Below are 18,262 nucleotides of genomic sequence, written 5' to 3'. Positions count from 1 at the left end.
CTGCACCTGTGATGTGACAGCACATTCAGTGTCTCTTTGCATGTGAGAGATACACATAGACGCAGGACCTCATGACGCCTGATCTGTCAGCCAAAGTCAGCTGGAAGCTTCCTACTGTGCCCTGATGCAGGGCTTGATGCCCTCACTCCAGTTGCCCTGTGCTCTCAGATCACAGTCAGAGCTGGAGAGCACCCACCCCCATCCAACTAGGGAGAGCTGGCCCTGGCTCTGCAGAGCAGGTGCAATGGCAGGAGCTATAAATGGATGCCTTTTTAGCCTTCCCACCAACTTTCAAGAAACTTGCCCAAAGATTGGAATGGCATTGAAAACTTCCCATTTTCTTCCTGTCCTTAAGTCAACATGCAGTACCTGTCTCCCAGGTCAGGCAGGCCTTTCTGAATCACACGGTGTTTCCCCAGGAAGCTCAGTCTGTGTGTCTTGTGTGTCTTGGTCTCCTGAGGCCCCCTGGAATCTGAGGTATGTGGCCCCTGCCACAGTCTGTCCTGACTCCACCCCATATGCACAAACCCTCACCTCCAGCAGGGAGCAAGGCCCCACACACTTCCTGGGGCAGCGGGAACTTGTCAGGGGAGAGCTAGGGTCAGCAGAGGCAGGGTGGGGCGTCCCCCTGTCCAGCTGACCTGGAATCCTGAGAGCAAAGCAAGCCGTAACCACAGCAAATGTCAAAGAGTATAACCAGTGCTCTTCCTGTGCAGCCACGGGCCATGGGCCAGGCGGGCACCCCCTGCGCACTGAGGAGAGACGAGACAGGCCTACTGTTGGACAGAGATGGCCACCCACCCACCAAACAGCACCAGGCCACTTAGGACCCTCTCCCTACCCTGTACAGAAAGTGAACTTCCACTTCATTGGTGGACTCACTCTCCTTCTCTGCCCACCAGACCCTCCAATAGCATGGGTCACCATCTATCCCACATTGTCCCCAGCACAGCCTAGTCCTCCTCATCCTTGGGGTCTCAGCTCCAATGTCCTTCTGTAGGAAGCCCCCCAGCCACATGCTTGTTCCTGCCCTTTCTGGTAGGGTTGGCTCATGGTCACAGCCACAGCCCAGGGCCCAGCCGACCATGTGACATTAAATGAAGAAATGATGTGCGCCCTGAATATTTGGGAAGGAATAAGACTGGAAAGGGGAAGAGAAGGGAGGAGGAGGAACTTGAGGGGAACTGGGGGACAGATGTGCTCATTAACTTGATTCTGTGTGATAAAATGGCAGAAAACCACCCACATGTTGCACAGGTGAGAACCTCCTTGCTTAGATACAGCTTTGTAAGATACAACCATCAAGGCAGATGGCATAGGGCGCAGGAACCTCCCCATCCTATCTTTGCAACTTCCTAGGAACTTAAACCCAGTTCAAACTAAAAACTATTTGACATAAATAAATAGGAAAAACCATAAAGGCCTAGAAAAAACACAGATGGGATTTTCTATAATTTCTATAATGTTTTCTATTTTAAAAAAACTTTCGGTTTAGAAAAAATAAGAAATTAAATAGAGAAATGATAAAATGGAAAAACATTTTGAAATTATATCTTGGGCATAGGGTTAATAGCATGAAAATATCCTTTAAAAATAGCAAGTGAAAATTTTTAAACTGAAGCAGTTTTCTCAGTGAAGTATGAATATTAAATAAAAATAATTTGGGGGATATTCTAATTAATTAGAAAATTTTTCAGGTAATCCAGCTAATTTATCTATTTTTCAACTTTAAGTTGTGTGAAATCTAAATATGATTAACTGATTTCCCACAAATGTAGTACACAAATTAAGGTACTCTGTAAATGTAAAATACATAGCAGATTTTGAAGATTTTGTATTAAAAAAAGATTGAAAGTATCTTGATAAAATTTTTAGTGAAAACATGTTGAAAGGATAATATTTTGGCTATTGGTTAAATAAATATCTTACTGAATTTAACTTCTTACTCTGCTCAATGTAACTACTAGGATTTTTAAAATTACTTATGTGGTCTGGATTTAATTTCTATTGGACAGCTCCAACCTAGACCTCCAAACTGGAGCCCAGAGAGCCTGAAGGATGAGCCCTTACCTATGAAAGGAGGAAGCACCCAGACCCCCAGTGTCATATCACCCTCCACCCTCCACATCCCCACATGGGCACCTCAGTTACTCCAACCAAAAGGTATCAGCCTTTCTGAGAAGGGACACATTCCACCTGCCTTCTCTCCTACTTTGAGCTCTCCACCATCCCCACCCTCCTACTCTGTGCTCTCTGCCATCCCTGCCCTCCTACTGTGTGCTCTCCGCCATCCCTGCCCTCCTACTCTGTGCTCTCTGCCATCCCTGCCCTCCTACTGTGTGCTCTCCGCCATCCCTGCCCTCCTACTGTGTGCTCTCCACCTTCCTGCCCTCCTGCTGTGTGCTCTGCACCAGCCCCCACACTCCTTCTATGTACTCTCCACCATCCCTGCCCTCCTATGTGCTCTCCACCATCCCTGCCTTCCTACTGTGTGCTCTCCACCTTCCTGCCCTCCTACTGTGTACTGTCCACCATCCTCACCCTCCTACTGTGTGCTCTCCACCTTCCTGCCTTCCTACTGTGTGCTTAGCCCACGCTGGGACTCCTTAGAATAGGCCTGGATCTTTGCACTTGAGTGCATGGCCAGACTGCTGTGGCAGGAGTGCAGAGCAGGCAGGGCCCATCCACAGCCATCTGGAGTGAGCCACACAGAGGTGGCCAGGTGTGCAGTAGCAAAGCAATGGGTCCTGCCTCGTTGTGTGAGTGTGTTTGCTTAAAGTCCCTCCCTCAAGGGCTCTGCCCTGTCTTCCTTCTCACCTGTCACACTGAAAATCATCCCAAGGCCTAAACCATCTCAGAAGATGAGAGAAAGAACAGCTGCCTCGATAGCCTGGCCTGGGCTTTGGATACCCAGGCCTCATGACCCTCCATCTGGTGCGCTGACCCACTTTAAGTTGGCCTTGAGGGCAGAGCACTTTCAGAGCCTCAGGCTGCTTCCAAACCCCAGCAGCAGGAGTAAGGACCTGGGCTCCTCTGCCTCTGGCTCATCTGCCCCTACCTGGGGTTTGAGAGATGTTCCAGGAGATGTCAGGACAGCTGACAGCATTAGGGTTAGGGTTAGGGGTTGTGAGAGGGCCCCTCCCTTTCTGGTTCCCAGCCTTGCAGTCTGCCTCTGAGAGTTATCTAGCTAGAATTTGGTCCCATTGTTTCATTTTGCCCGTATATGTCATTTGAATTAATCCCAATTTATGGCAAGTGCTGCTGACATTTTAATTGGAGATACCATGTTTCTTTTTAATTATTTAAGTTTTTAAAAACAGACCTGATTTTATACTCAGAGGGAAAATATAGTTATGATTTAGGCTTACAAAAATAAAAAGAAAGAAAGAATTGATTTAAAGAAAAATATTGAGTAAACAGTAAATATCAGGAAGGCTCCCACCTCCATCAAAGCCAAAGCCCACACACCCCAGCTCCTGCTAGGGTCAGCCCTAACTGGGACTTCCTTCCCTGCACCAGCCTCTGCGCACACAGGGAACACACACTGAGGGCCAGCTGCCCCGGACAGCCACTGAGCCCTGTGGCAATGAGCAGTTTCTGTACCATGACCCCACAGGGATGGAAAGGGAATTTCACAGACATGGGAGGGGCGAGGCTACAGGCTTCAGCCAGGACATGGCCCAGAGGGCTCGTGTCCTGGCTGAAGCTGCTCAGAGGATGTTTGTTGAATGAATGAATGAGCATGTCAGCTGCATTGAGTCCGGAGGCTGTCCAGTTGCTGTAGTCCCTCCATGGTACAAAGCCCGTGTTTCAGCGGAGCCTCAGCTCTGCCTCTGGGTTTCCTTCCCTTTTGCCTGCCTTGCCTAGACCCCTCCCAAGCCTTCCCAGTCTACTCTCTTCCTTTCTCCTCCCTCTCTGTCTGTCTCTGTGTGTCTCTGTCACTCTGTCTCTCTCTGTGTGTCTCTGTTCTCTGTCTCTCCCTTTGTCTCTGTGACATACAACATACTCTGTCTCTCCATCTCTCTCTGTCTCTGTTTTTCTTTCTCTTTATCTCTCTGTTCCTGTCTGTCTCTCCCCCTCACCCGTTGCCATTTTTTTCTGCCCAAGGGTGGGTCAGGAGATGCCATTTAACATCACCCAATGGGAGCAGCTGGGTTTCCTAAAGCTTTTCTAGGGCCAGTTAAGAACTTGGGTCACACAGGTTGGAGATGGGGCCTGCCAGCCTCCTCCCTGCCTCACCACTGGTGGGGACCCTGCTGAACCCTCTCTAAGGCTGCAGCAGAGATCAGGGGCAAGGCTGGGCCTAGACAGGCCTCCCTGAAAATGACAAAGCAGATTTAGTCATTTCCCAGGAATCAGAGCCACATGCAGCTGCCCCCATCCTAAAGAAACAAACAAATGTTTTGCCCAGAGTTTCCGATTTTCCCAGACTCACACTGCAGCCCGAGTGCCATGAGATCTCTAGGAGGAGCTGCGTGCCCAGAGCCCACAGGCAGGTGACCCCCATGACGCATTCAGGGTTACACCCTTGGCTCCCAGTCCCCCAGCGGAGCCCTTGTAATTTGGGAGTGACCTCACTCCCCCTCTAGCTGGATCTGATGAAAAGTCCCCATTTACATGAGGGTGAGATTTGTGGTGATCCCAAAATAGCCCCAAAGAGCTGCCCGCCACCCCAGGAATGCCTGGAAACCACACCCAGCCCCAGACAGAGGTCGCCACTCTCTAAGCCTCTGATCTCCAAGGGGACTTGAAGAAGCTCCCAGAAGACCAGGCACTTCTGTGGCGGGTCCTCAGAGCTGTGTGAGGAATGTCTGCTCAGGGAACGAATGAATAAACAGATGAACAAGTCCTCAGAGCCCCCAGAGGGAGCATAGCCCGGCGATCACTTCCTTTCCATCTTTGTCCTTCAGCTTCTGCCTCTCCCCACTCAGGGCTGTGTGCAGAAGGAATGAAATTAGCTGGGGAGGACCCTGTGCAGAGGGGCACAGCAGGCCCACAGCAGGGTCAAGTGCATCTGAATACCCTCCCTCTGCCTTGTAGGAAGGGAGGGTTAGGGGCAGTGTTAGGGCACCCTGAGAGAAGGCGTGCAGGGCTAGGGGATGCCTGGGCAAAGGGAGGAGGGCAGGGCAGCTACACCATCTCCTTTCCAGGTGGGGATGGGGACCCAGAGCCCTGTTCCCTGAAGAGGCTGCATCCAGGGCTCCCAAGTTCCCTCAACACCTCTGAGGACATTAGGCCCCTGGACATGCAGCACCTCCTTCTGGACTGAGTGGGAGTGCAGAGATGGGAGGTGATGCCCTGGCCCAAGATATGGCCCTGCCCCCAGGGACAGCGCCCAGGACACACAGCCCAGCCAAGCCCTTTGAGGCACAGTGGGTGCCGAGTATTAGGATCTCTCATAGCCCCAGGAGGGAACTGTTGGGGTGAGTGCCCTCTTGGTTGAATGGGAAGGGGGCAGCCAGCATCCGTGTCCTCTGGGAGGGAGGCCTTGTCACCTATTTGCCGAGGCTAGCCAGCATCCTCTGCCCATGTGCCATGTCCTTCCATCTCTGTCTAGCCAGAGCCCTGTGAGAAAGGCCACAAGTGTCCCAGACTGTCCCAGACTATGGGCAGATACAGGCTGCACAAGCGCGAGAAATACCAAAATCCAGAAATTTTTAATTTTAATTTCAGCAAACCTGTATATTATATGTCATATTCAGAGATAATAACATCTATTTACGGATCGCTTACTTTAATCCCAGACTTTGTTCTAAGGGCTTTATAGCTATTAACTCAATGCTCACATTAGACCCTTGAAAGAGGTTCTGTGATCACCCCATTTTATAGATAGGCAGAAACTGAGGCAGGGACATGTAGTAACATTCTCAAGGTCCCATGTGTGGTAAGGAAAGGCCCAGAATCTGACCCCTGGCTGCCCAACTAATCCCATGTTAGTCCCCCTGGTTGTTTAAATTATACGTTTTTATCTTACGGGTTAGTGTGTTGTTTTCATTCTGAGTTAGTTATAGAAAGGGAGGGCCTGGAGTGGGTGGCCAGGCACATAATCTGGGGCCTCTGAAGTCCTGGCCTGGCCGGAGGAGGTGGAACTCATGAAATCTCTGCACGTCCGTGGGTGGTGCTCCTGAGGCCTTGCCATGCCCTGGAGTGACACAATGCTTGCACTGCATCTCTAGGTCCCAGGGAGCTCCCTACAATCTGCAAGAAGGAGGAGAGGGGGTCAGGAAGTCAGCACCTGGCTCCCACCCAGCACAGGGGCCCTGTAGCCTTCTGGCTCTCACCTGTCTGAGCTCTAACTGTGATCTTAAGATCCCCAGCCCTTCAGACCTCCCCAAACCAGGGCCTGAGGGTCCTCAAGCACATTTTGCAGCTATAGAGGGCAGAGCCCAAGTCTGTGCTCTAACCACAGGGCTACCAAATGATGCCGGAGGGCCCTGGTGGACACAGTAGGAGCAGCTTCTGATTTCTTTCATCCTAAATCATAGCCTGATCCTACCCTCAGCTTCCCAGCCTTGGGTTCCTGCCCGAACCTGGCCATGGGGCCATGTTGGGAGGGAGCTACATAGTCTCAAGGTGCCCAGGCATCACTGCCAGCCATGGCTACCAGGGAGGAAGCTGCCAGTGGTCTCTGGTTCCCACCAACAACCCAGCTCCTGGCCCCACACATTGAGCCACAGACTCTGTTGGTCACAGGCAACTGAAAACATCTAAAGATTGGGCTTTGGGTCCCCAGTGCTGCTGAAATTGGAGCCCAGAAATGCAGCTCCCAGTGGCCACCCTCGAAGTCCATATCTGCTGGCAGCCCTGCCCAGCTCCAGACAGCCTCTTCTCCTCCTAGCTGCCTGCCCAGAAAATGTCACACCCACATGTTTGTATTCAGCCAGGTGCCAAGTCTTGTCCTCACTCCAGAGAGGGTGCCCACAGTACCTGCAGAGAAAGGAGACCCTTCCGGGTGAAGAAGCCAAGTCACCCTAACTCTCAGTGGGGTGTGGGTCTGTGACTGTCTGTCCATGTGTTCATCCAAGCTCCAAGGTTAGGCCCCTTAACTGGGGTGGGGTCGGCACTTGTAGGACAGCACAACCCTTGTTGCCCCATTGGTCTGCAGAGGCTGGGACAGACACCTTCATGAAGGCCACCCCTTGGCTCCAGCCCTGCTAAGCTGCAGACCTCAAGGCAGCATCCATCCTATCCCCAAGTATGAGCAGGGAGCCAGTGCACAGCTGCCAAGGATAGAGGTTCAAGCCCAGATCCATGGAATAGGACATATGTCCATATCAACTTGAGGCTATTGACATAAAGCTTCACAAAAACCTTTCCACACAGAGGGGTTTCAGTCATTTCCTTCTCAGATGTGCCTGACTTGGCCAGACTCTGGAACCTGGAGACAGATGTGTCCCTGTCCCTGGGGAAGGCAGGTACCATTGTAAATACCAGATACAATTGCTACTCCAAGCTCCATGCCCCTCTTTCCCCATCTTGTGTAGGGCTCACATCAGAGCACCAAAGCTCCTCTGGTGCTCCAGCCTCCACCTCTCGGAGCTCAGTGGGTAGCCAAGCTGACTTCCTGTGCAGTGCTGGAGTCTGAGGCAGCCTCCTTTGTGGCTGAGACTGAAGCTCCCTGTGGGCTCCCAGGAAGAAGCCGGCTCTGTGCTGCCCTAGCCTCCTAGTACTGCATACCCACAGCGGCCAGAGAGCTGCTCCTGGCCTCCCGCCAGCTCTGCTATACACCCATGGTGAGTATGGTGAGCGCTGGAGCCCAGCCAGTGCTGTCACAGGGCCCCTGGGGGCCCGGGCATTCTTGGCTTTTATTTCCGATGGCACTGACATGGGATCCATGGGGAGGAGGAGCCATGGGCAGAGAGGGGCTCTGAAGCAGCAGCAGCATCAACCCACCTACACCAGCCCATGGCCTACAGGGGGGCTGTGCAGACTCCAGTAGGGGTTGGGCTCAGAAGGCCCAAGAATGCAGCAACCTTAGGGAGCAAAATGGGCTGGGTGACAGCTCTGGGGTCTGAGACAGCAGAGCCAACCCTGGCAGGGTCAGAGTGTTGAGGGCCACTGCAGTCTGGCCATGCTGGCTGCTCCGCCCCACTGAGGCCTGGTGAAAAGCAGCACCAACTGCGTTCTATTTGTCTCACCAGCTGCAGCGTCCTCAGGCCACAGCCACAGAGCCCATCCAGGAATTCCACGGCGATCAGCTTACGTTGAAAATAAGCGTTTCCTTAACTCGCATGTGATTGCCAGCAGTGAATGTCGGGTATGGTGAGCAGTGTTCCCGACCTGACACTGCCCTCATCACGGAGCATGTGGGCTCAGCAAACAGGAGCAGGGCCCAGACACCTTCTGGGCCCTAAATCAGTGCTGTCATAGCCCACTCTGCCCAAGACAGGGACCTCCCAGGTCAGCCTCACCAGGACAGGCCTTCCAGGTCAGCCTTGCCAGCACAGGGCCCCTTCAGGATTTGCTGTTCACCTGGGGCGCTCAGGAAGCCTGGCTGGACTCCTAGGTTCTCACACTTGTTTATGGAGCCCAGCAGCACCACCCTGAGCACCAACCCACAAGCAGGCCCATCTTGGAAGTACAAATGTGACACCCAGGGTAGGTGACCCCCAGGCCACCCACCTGAGCCAACCTGTCTATACCACTAGGTCCAGTCATGTCCAGCCATGTCTACCTGAGGTGGCTGCTAACTTTAGTGCCCACCTGAAGTCTTCTGGATCCCCTGGACCCTACCCAGATCCCACTGGATCCCACCCAGACCCCACTGGATCCCATCGAGACCCCACTGGATCCCGCCCAGATCCCACCTGGGTCCCACTGAGTCCTGGCAGCTGCCTCTTGCACTCCTGCCCAGTGACCCAAGCTGCTTCCAGGCTAAATTATACCTGCTGATCTGATCTCACTAACTCTGAAGGTGAACCAAACCCCCACCCTGAGGGCAACCTTGCTACTCTGAGGACCAGCAGCATCCTGGGGCCATGGGGCAAAGCCACCATGGGGCTAGCAGGAGCAGCACTGCTGGGCACCCTTTCATTCACTCTGAGGAGCTCGCTGCTCTTTCAGATCTGAGATGTTAATTATCCCACCCACTGGAACAAAGGAATAGGGGGCTCTCCCAGGCCTGGAAATCTGAGCCATTCTGAGCCAGCACCTGTGAGGGGTGGACAATAACAGCTGCATTGCTGAGCATCTACTGGGTGCCAGGCTCTATGCAGACAGCTCTCAGCTCTCTGTCACTAGGTCCCACACAGCCTGCTGAGGTGGGTGTGTTCTGATGACAACTGAGGCCTGAGGAGCTGAAATTAAAGCCAGGCAGGAGAGTCCGGGTTCAATCACAGGCTTCCTGACTGGCAAGCTCAAGGTTTTGAGCACCGCATACTACAGAGCTAAGGGTGGTGGTGTTAAGGACAGCAGCAGTGTTGGTAGAGACTGAGTCCACACAGATCTCCCAGGAGAGTGCAGAATGTGCTCTGACCCCAGGAGCCATCTCCTGGGTGACTAAGGGGAAGTTTGCAGAAACTGCAAGAGTGGCATTGCCAAGCCCCAGAAAACACTGGGTGTCAACTGTGTGTCCCATGAGTCTGGGGTGTGAGGAGACAGAGTTAGACTGGGCCTCTGTCCTCAGGGACCCCACAGTTGGTGAGAGAGATAGAGGAGTGAGTGTGTGGCCCCCTAAGCAAGGAGTCTGGGCTGAGAATGGGAAGGATCACAGCATCTGTGAGGAGGGGTACTTCAGAGACAGCTTGATCCAGGAGCTGCTACCAGAACTGGGTTTTAAGGCTGAATAGTTCTCCATCAGAGAAAATCATTGCCAGTGGAGAAGACGGTGTGTGCAGGTATGAAAGAGCATGCAGAATCCCATGCACCTGGAAGCCTGGGGAGGTTGACATGGGCTCAAGCTCAAGGGCTTCACACACTGGCACAGAAGCTGAGAGGAAACCCCGCGCGGGCAGCAGCAGAGTTAGATCACACTGCTCCAGTTCCTCTACTACCCTGTAGCCCCCTCCTTATCCAAACTTCCCCCCAGAAAGCCTCTAGCTAGGAACTGGAAGTGGTGCTGGGCAGGCACCCACCCAGCAGGGGCATAAATCTCCTCCGGCCAAGACACCAGGCACTTCCTGACACTGGGCTTGAATCTCGGGGGAGCCAGGGAGCGGCATTCCAGCTGGCATTCCAACGCCTCCACGACAATCTGTCCATTTCCTGCTCTGGCTGCAAACTTCAACCATTTCCTTCTTGGGCCACCTCCGGCCTCTGCCCGCTGCCTGGCCCTGGTCTGACTAGGGGGAAAGAGGATGGTCCTTCTCCTGCCAGCTCACTTTGGAACCAGCCTTGCTCTGGATTGAGTACCCTGCCAAGAGGCCCAGGACAAGAAAGGGCTAAACATGTGGGCACCTCTGCAGCACCCATTGTGTGAGGCAAAGGCCTGAGCTGGAGGGATGGGGCAGAGGACATAGGTACATGCCAGGTTCTCAGGAGTTGAGCCTGGGGGCTCACTGAAACTGAGGTGGGAAAGACACTTCAGGAAGGGGATTGGCCCTTGCAAGGCCCAGGGGAGGACCCAGCCCCAGTTGGAGGTGCTGCTGCTCCAGCTTCCAGCCTCCCACCAGCAGATGGGTAAGCAAACTTGGGTGGGGAGGGCAGCGGGAACGACGCAACAGTTACTTCTTTGCAGAGCATCCTCTTTAGGTTCAGGGAACATCCCACCTTCTGACAATAAGGCCCCCCAAGATGAGATGAATGCTTCCCTGACCTCTTCCCAACTCAAGGACTGTGGCTGCTTCCAGGCTCTGCCACCAGGAGCCCATGTGAGGTGCCCACAGGAAGCAGGCATGGGACTCTTTCTCTGGTGGAGGTGGTGGCCACAGGGTCCTCCTCCCAGGGTCTATGGACATGTCCATGCCAGGCACTGGCTGGGGGCTGTGACCTTGCCTCCCACAAACACCCTGAAGAACATTTAGAGTTTTTTTATTTGTTTGTTTGTTTTGATACAGAGTCTCATTTTGTTGCCCTGGGTAGAGTGTCATGGTGTCATAGCTCACAGCAACCTCAAACTCTTGGGCTTAAGAGATCTTGCCTCAGCCTCCCAAGTAGCTGGGACTACAGGTGCCTGCCACAATGCCCAGCTATTTTTAGAGATGGGGGTCTCATTCTTACTCAGGCTGGTCTTGAACTCCTGAGCTCAGGCAATCCACCCACCTCAGGCTCCCAGAGTGCTAGGATTACAGGCATGAGCCACTGCACCTTATTTAGGGTTTATTTAATCTCCATCAAAGAGCTGGGGCTACCCCGAATAAACGACTTCTCAGCTTGGACTGGCTAGAGTTGGGTCCGTGGCTATAGCTAAGAATCCGGACTGATGCTCAAGGGAAAAGTGGGCCCCACTTTCCCAGTGGGCCTGGACAGTGCCTGGCTGACCCAGACACCTGCATCCTTGGCCCACAGGACCTTGCCTGGGCCTGTGGGTGCTGAGAATGACATTTTCCTGACATCCCAATAAGGCTTCTCACCCTGCCCTAAGAGTATAGGAGCCCAGCTGAACCCCAGGAGAGAAGCAGGAGGCTTCCTCAGAGAGCACAAGCAGGCCTGGGGTTCCCTGGAGGCTGTAGAGGACACACCCCAAGAAAATCCCTAAGGGCTCCTGGGCCAGATGCCAGCCTTAGCTGCTGTTCCCAAAGCCACAATCCTCAGCCAAGTCCCAAAGCAAGGAGCAGCTGTCAGAGGAGGTCTGCTGCCTGGGGACACATACCCCGCCTAGCCCAGCTCAGGGAATCCTGGGCTGTTCCCAGTGGGAGGGCCCATACACAGGACTGGGCACCCATCTCCTCATGATGGGCCCTCCTGGATAGGACACATCTTGAAAATGGGGATGCAATTGCCCTCGTGGAACATCCATGGGGATTGAACCCCTTACCCAGACAGTGACCTCATCCCAACCCAAGGTCATGGGACACGAGGAGGCCTCATTGAGAAGATGCAGGAAAGACACCTTGAGACACAGAGTCCAGGAGGCCAAGATCACCACACGGAGCCAGAGCCCTGTTCTTCCCACTGCACCAGCCACTGCCCCTAGCCTGTGCCCCAGGCCAAATGCATGGGGCTTCAGGAAGGGCAGGGACTGTCCCATGGTCCCAACCCACCACAAGGGAGCCAGGAGAACACAGAGGACAATGCTGGGCCTGGGCACGTGAAGCACACGTTTGAATGAGCGGGTGCTAAGATTGTCCACACTGGGCCCAGCATCCCAGCTGGCTGGTTAATGAAAAGTGTGGTGAGGCCCACCTGGTGCCAACTCAGAGAGACAAGGACGGAGCTCCAACACATTCTGACTTAATGATTTAAATGCCAGAGCATTTGTGCACTATTTATGCAATTTCCACCATTTTCCACAGGAGGTTTCAATACATCACAGGAGGCCCACCCCACCCCATCCCATCCTCCCAAAGAAGAATCCTGAGAAAATCTCATTTCACAGTTTCCCATAAAACCAGGTGCAAAGCAGCTGTGGCAGGCACTACAGCCATTCCTAAGGGACAACCTCTGCTGCGGCCGAGCGTGAAATGGAGAGTTTCGGCAAGAGTGGCTGTGTCTAGGCAGGTGCTGCCACTTCCTGGGCTGGGAAGGAGGGAGTCTCAGGTCCCTGGAGCCCAGAAGACTGCAGGACCTGTGCAACCCTGAATACGGACCCTACACCCTCTGCAGTAAGCACTGAGCATGGGGCTCAGCCCCCAGACCAAGGCCAAATCCACACCAGAGAACATCTGATTCTAGCTCACTGAACAACATTCACAGACTTCCTAGTCAAATATGCAGATAAGGTTCTTGGACCAAACTTCAACCCCAATGTCAGAACCAACCATGCCCCTCCTGGCACAGACAGCCCATCTGCTCTGGAAATGCCCCTCCCAACACAGACAACCCCAATCTGCTCTGGAAATCAATCAAAAGCTCTTAGTACTTGGTTTGAAGAATGGGGAGCTGGGATGGAAGGAAGCACAAGAAGCATCAATTCTAGACCAGCACCAGCCAATTCACACTTCTGAGCTGAGTCCCTGCATCCCCCAAATACTGGCCTGGCCCTGGGGCTACTCTGCAGTGAATCCTCCCCTCTGCTAGTTGCTGGGCTCCACCCTACAATGTAGAATGGTCCTGTCCAACGATGCATGAAGGCTCATGAGCCTGGGAAGTTCCAGGACATACCACAGCTACCAGCCAGAAAGGAAGACACAGGGCTCCAAACCAAGCCACCCCATGGCCCAGCACTCCCGTTCACGTAGGGAGCCCTGGGCCCTGCTGCTCCCCTGCAGAGCTGGCAAAGGTCATTGTCACAGGGCTGTTGGGACAGGACAGGAGCTGGTGCCAGCAGATGCATCTAGGACCCAGCTTGTGCAGAGTAGATAGGCAGATGTGGGCCTGACTCTGCCTGTGACCTCCTGGGGCTCCCAAAGTGTGCCCAGGACACAAGACCAGGTGGGCTGGCTCCACTTTGCCCCCGGGCAGATCCTTCCTGAGATCACGTAGGGGAGGCCCAATCTCCCACCATCCACGTGCACAGAGGAGAAAAGAGCCGAGGACACAAACAACAGGCTTCTGTCTTCCCAGGGCTGCCAGGGCTGCCGGTCGGTAGCAAACAGGACACTCCTCTAATAAAACAAATCATCTGAGGGGGTGGAAGCCACAAGAGGAAACAGCTGTGCACTACTGGCTGCGAACACACATCTCCAGGCCCATCACTCAGCTCTTCACGCTTATGGCACCCTGGACTCCTGGCTGTCCCTAACCCAGAAAGTACTGAGCCACTGAGAGCCACGAAGGCCTAAGAACCTGCATGTGTTGTCACCCACCTGCAAGTCAGCTCAGCACCCACTGTGGAACCCCGCTACACACCAGAGACATGACAGGTGTATAAAGGACACGGAGGTCCTCAGAAAATTCTAATCCAACCATGGCCTTTACAACCATAGAGCTGAAAGATGTCACATGTAAAATATCAATCCACAAAGAGATGCTGCAAGAACACTTACATCGGCTCGGCGCCTGTGGCTCAAGTGGCTAAGGCGTCAGCCACATACACCTAAGGTGGCGGGTTCGAATCCCCAGCCTGGGCCCGCCAAACAACAATGATGGCTGCAACCAAAAAATGGCCAGGCGTTGTGGCGGGCGCCTGTAGTCCCAGCTACTTGGGAGGCTGAGGCAGGAGACTCGCTTGAGCCCAGGAGTTGGAGGTTGTTGTGAGCGTGATGCCACGGCACCCTACCCAGGGGGATAGCTTGAGCCTCCGTCTCAAAAAAAAAAAAGAACACTTATATCCACTCTATTTAAAAGACTCCAATAATCTAAAGTCTATCAAAAAGTATATGAATTTTTTGGCCGGGCACAGTGGCTCACACCTATAATCACAGCACTTGGGAGGCCAAGGTGGGCAGATTGCCTGAGCTCACAGGTTCGAGACCAGCCTGAGCCAGAGCGAGACCCTGTCTCTAAAAATAGTGGGGCATTGTGGCAGGTGTGTATAGTCCCAGGTACTCAGAAAGCTAAGGCAAGAATCACTTAAGCCCATGAGTTTAAAGTTGCTGTGATCTATGAGGTCACAGCACTCTACCAAGGGTGACAAAGTGAGACTCTGTCTCAAAAAAAAAAGTATATGAATTTCTAAAATAGGTATATGATGGAACACTACACATCAGTGAAAAAGACTAAACCAGATCAAGGCAACAACATGAATAAATCTGAGGAGCTTTATGGTGCACAGAACATGCCAAGACCAAAACGCGTAACTATGTGATTGCATTTCTGTACTGTTCTGGAGCAGGTCTGATAGGACTCACAAAGGTTGTTCCTTTGGGTGCGGGTTGTAAGGGACAGCAGAAAACTTCCTGAGCTCTGGGAAACATTCCAGAACCTGACATGAGAAAGTGGTTACACAGGCATGCTTAAGGAACAAGTCATGCAGCCACACATGGATTCCTGAATTCCATCACTTGTAAATCCCATCCCAGTGAAGGTGGATAAACTACAAACCCAGGAGGAAGGATGAGAAACAGAGACAGGCCTTGAGAATGGATCACTCTCTTGCAGCTTCAGAACAGACAGTGAGGCAGGTGCACCCAGTCCAGGGGAAATGGTGTCAGCCTCAGGCCTGGGTTCAGGGTGTTATGGTGGGTCTCAGCAGATAGACCCCAGGAACCCCTGCCATGGTGACACCAGGGAGATGTTAGCCCATCACTTTGACCTCTGGACCCCCTGCCATGGTGACACCAGGAAGGAGATGTTAGCCCATCACACTGACCTCTGGACCCCCTGCCATGGTGATGCCAGGTAGGAGGTGTTAACCCATCCCACTAGACAGCTTTCTACAAGTTCTTCCTGTCAGAAAAATGGATTAAAAACTCTGGAGTATCACCAAGTATCTTATCACCTCCTCTTCAGGAACATCCTCTACTCTCACTCTCCTCCCGCTCACCTCCCCACCCCCTGCTTCCCCTCAGCTCCTCCACTCCTCCTTATGCCCCCCTCCTCCTCACAACCAGGACATCGGCACACCTCACCTCCCCTGCCACCCTGCCTCCTCTCCCATCTGTGCAGTGGTACCACTGCCTCCCCTCTGTCATTCCCACCATCATCCCTGGAGCCTGTTTCCCCCATTGGTGAGTCATTGTGTGTGGTCCAAGGACCAAGGACACCAGGGAAGTGGAAGACCTGAACTCCAACTGAGGTCTCTGACCTTTCCAGGTCCTGGCCACAGGGTCTTCCCTAGGTGCTGAGACCTGGTCACTAAGCCCAGCTAAAACTCACTTCTGAATTCCTGTTTTCAAACCTCTGCTCAAGCCACACGCATCTGGAAGCTCCTCACTTTTTCTAAGCACCCCGAGGTGCTAACTTTATGGTAATCACATGACGGTGCCACACACCCTGGCTACACACAGGCCGGACACAGAGGCATTTCCCACTCCCAGAACCCCAAGCTCGCTCTTACGTAACCCTGTCGGATGTCCGACATGATGAACAGCCCGCTGAAGGATGACTACTACCAATAAAACTTTTATGGGGTTGTTGGTAGAGTCTATATTTAAAACAATTCTCTTAATCCCTGGGAAGTGAACACTCTTCAGGATCTGCACAGCCTGCAAAGTAAAGACGGAGGCCTCGGCAAAGCCCTGGGGTGTTGTAAACTGAAGGAAGAAAAAGTGGATGTCAAAAAAGCCAGATCACTTCAAGAAAGCGCAACGAAGGACTTCCTCTGTCCCAGACACTGCCCAACCTGAAGACACAGACATGCACAGAAAGGCCGGCTGTGGGAGGCTCCCGGTCAGGCTCAATGCCCCCACATACGGGTGCAAAGGGCCTCAGAGAAGGGTGGTGCAATGCTGGCCCCTGCCATGCCCCTTCCCTGGGCTCGGCACAGAGCCCTCCAGGGCTGCCTAGACATCGGCACTCACATTTAAGTAGATATTAAATGAGATTTTACACATTCAGACCCTCAGTGCAGAGAGCCAGGTTGGACAGTGCAGACATCATAGAAAGTACCATTGGACGGCACTGGACTAGCGGCAGGGAGTCTACCCAGGGACTGTGGTGGGGCCTGGCACTGAGGGTCTGGAAGCTACTGGTCAGCTCCAGCTACCATAATAAAGTACCAGAAAACAAGTGGTTTAAACAACAGAAGTCACTTTCTCATATGTTGGAGGCTGGAAGTCCAAGAGCAAAGCACTGTGGGGCTGGTTCCCTTGGGCGGGGGATTCTGCTAGGCCTGCTCCTACGTCTATTGTCACACACCCCTGTGTTTGTCTTTTCTGCCTCTTCTGAGGACACCAGTTGTTGGATTTGGGCCCACTCAAATCCAGGATGACCCCCATCTAAGACCTCAACTTAGTTACATCTGCAAAGACCCTATTTCCAAAAAAGGTTGCAATCACGGGTTCCATGTGGACATGAACTTGTGTGGCAGCAACTCCTTCCCAGCCCCTGCAGCTCCCTCAGGCCCCTTCCCACTGTCTGTGTGGTTTCATGGCATGTCCACTTTTGGACTACCTGTCTTCACCTCCTTGGGGTGACCCTTTGGTAGATGCAGGACCTTGCTCTCAACCACACACTCAGAGCTGGGCCCCTCGTGCACACCAACAGACCTTGATGAATGAGTAATGAACAAACAAGTCAAGTCAGGGGTCACAATGGTTCGACTTCCAGACCTCTAGGGAACCCCCATCGTGGTTCTACCCCAGAAGAGAAGTTCCAGATCCAGAGAGGTGACATGGAACAGCGTAGGCCTGGACCGGGGCAGGTTCACTCCTCTGAGCCCCTGCTCCTCCATTCAATGGGGATGCTCACCTTGTGCCTTCTCTGCCTTAACCTGCCTAGTTGACCAGTTTGGGGGCCAGGGTCTAAAGAGGTCTTGCTCAGGTCTCCAGAACGGCCTTGGACAAGGATAAGCACCAAAAGAGGGGAACAGCCACACAGTCCTGGAACCCACTGCACTGGGTCCAGTGGCCACCACAGAGGTCCAGACCACTCAGCAGGGTGTTCAGTCCTGGGGACCTCACCAACCTTGCCTGCTCACTGGGGGCCACTGAGGGGCTGGGATGAGAGGGAAGGGAGAGGCAGCTGATTACCAGGAAGCTTCCAGAAGGCAGTCACGCTGGAGCAGGTGCTGGGATTTTTCCTGCCCAGGCCAGGGCTGGATCCCTCCTTGGGAGAGCAACAAGGCTCAGGGGCTGGGGCAGAGTTTGTTCTGGCAGCACCCCAGGGCCTCCTAGGCAGTCTCAAGTTTCTAAGGAGCAAAACTATGTCTTACAAATTAAGATTGTGACTCCAATGGCTCAAAACACAAAAATAGCTCTGCTGACTCAGTCCCTCCTTAAAGTTCTGTGGGAAAGAGCATGGTGGCCAGAGGGCTGACCCACAGGCCTTAACGCTAACCCAGGGCTCTTGCAACTCATGGAGAAGGCATGGGATGGCCAAGGTGGTGGGCGCCCTTTGGCCGGCAGCAGCCCAGAGGCCTACCTGGCCTGTCCCTGGGAATGGGGGTGCCACACCACTGAAAGGTATGGTGTCTGCTCTTGGAGCAGGACAGGCCTGGGGTTTTCCGGCCCCTTCATTTCAACACCTCCTTTCCTGAGACTGACTTTTCCTAGCCTTTGCTCTGTTTGAGGAATGATCTTTGGCCCCATTTTGAAGTTAAGAAGTGAAATTGTGGCTCGGCGCCTGTGGCTCAAGCGGCTAAGGCGCCAGCCACATACACCTAAGGTGGCGGGTTCGAATCCCC

Source organism: Otolemur garnettii, unplaced genomic scaffold, assembly GCF_000181295.1.
Source record: "Otolemur garnettii isolate 467f Iridium unplaced genomic scaffold, OtoGar3 scaffold00092, whole genome shotgun sequence".
NCBI classification, from domain to species: domain Eukaryota; kingdom Metazoa; phylum Chordata; class Mammalia; order Primates; family Galagidae; genus Otolemur; species Otolemur garnettii.
Note: the sequence above shows the minus strand (reverse complement) of the source record.